This window comes from Penaeus monodon, chromosome 15 (genome assembly GCF_015228065.2).
Source record: "Penaeus monodon isolate SGIC_2016 chromosome 15, NSTDA_Pmon_1, whole genome shotgun sequence".
NCBI lineage: Eukaryota > Metazoa > Arthropoda > Malacostraca > Decapoda > Penaeidae > Penaeus > Penaeus monodon.
This window is the reverse complement of record NC_051400.1, coordinates 25,230,899-25,232,291: the sequence shown is the minus strand read 5'-3', so window position 1 is coordinate 25,232,291 and position 1,393 is coordinate 25,230,899. Positions and strand designations below refer to the sequence as shown.

Below are 1,393 nucleotides of genomic sequence, written 5' to 3'. Positions count from 1 at the left end.
AATTGATACAAAGTCCCTCTTGTGTTTGTTTTTCTTCACTCTAAGAATGTTGATTGTAGGATTAAGATTTTATTTATCCCCTATTAAGGGAATCGAAGCTAGAAGAATCAAGTCCTCTAAGACCCTCCTCTAATAAATAATTATCCTTCCTTTACAGATGATGAATATACTTAACTGTTTTCGATTTAAGCTATTCAGCGAGTCTTTTGTGAAATGAGAACAACCGAAAGAGTCTCAGCAGTGGGAGGCGTAAAAGACGTAATAGCGGAAAGGAACACACACTGCAGGGCCAAGAGAATAATAACAGTAGTATAGTATCTGTAAAGTGTAAAGAAAGGGTAGTAGAGGCAGTAGCAGTAAGAGAATTCAACCAAGAGTAATCGATATTCAGGAAGTGGGAGAAATTGTAACAGAAGTCATTGAAAATATATGTCATGTGATTTATAACCGTTGCAGAAGCAGAAAACTGGATGTTGGATATTAATCGTGATCCAATCTTTACAAAAGGAAAAGAAAGATCTACAATCATTATATCTTCGTTACATGAGTTGGAGTCCATTCAAAGATTATGGTTACTACGACAGTGTTGCCAAATAAAGGAAGTGGACAGCATAGCCCATGTTTGCAACTACCCTTAACGTGTTTGGTCGCAGTGCACAACGCAAGGGAAGCTTATCTATGTGAATAAACAAAATCTTTCAAAATCAAAAGCCCCCTATTACGGAATCGAAGGCCCACCCCCTAAAAAGGCTCCATACATCAGAGCAAATAGCGTTCTTCGTCTGTTATATTGTGAGAACCCTTCAGCCACCCCACCGCAGCTGCCCGCAGTGCTGGTGAGCGAGCGACCGCCACTGGGCTGCAGCTGGGTTCGGGTAAGTCGCGCTGTTGAGTTCTGTCATTCATTCAGCTTTGGGAGGCAGGGATATAATGTCGTGGGAGAGTTGGCGCTTTCAAAGGGAAGTCAGTCGTTCAAAATATGTAAAAGACATTATATAAGAACTGTGCAAGTAGTTATATTTTATTGATTTTGATTGTGAAACGATTAATGTTATTCGAAATTTAAAAGAAAGGCGGGGGGGGGGGGCAGTAGTAAACAAGCACTTATCAGCACATACGGGGGAGCCCTCGGCATTGTAATTGCACGATAAGAGCGTACATCACGTTATTGAATACCGATGCTTGAAGTAGATGGAGGAACTTTGAGTTTTGCTTGAAAAATTATACCGATTCTGAGAAAAAAATAGAAAGATCTTTGATGTGACTAAATTGTACAACAGAGTGGCCAGTTTTTTGCATTACCACACAAAGGAAGACAAAGTTTGATATGGTGAAATAACAAGATTATATTTCTTATTATTCTCTACGTCTGTTTCTTGCATTCTGAATACAT

At 39.4% G+C, this 1,393-nt stretch overlaps 1 protein-coding gene across 1 annotated transcript in view; it reads left to right on the top strand.

The window, feature by feature from the left end:
- The first annotated feature begins 739 nt into the window (after window positions 1-739).
- Window positions 740-1,393, top strand: part of LOC119581844 (organic cation transporter protein-like) — a 24,470-nt gene continuing 23,816 nt past the window's right edge. The window contains exon 1 of the mRNA XM_037929983.1: window positions 740-875. The gene's annotated coding sequence lies outside the window, so the exon portion shown is untranslated. The remainder of the gene's footprint in view (window positions 876-1,393) is intronic.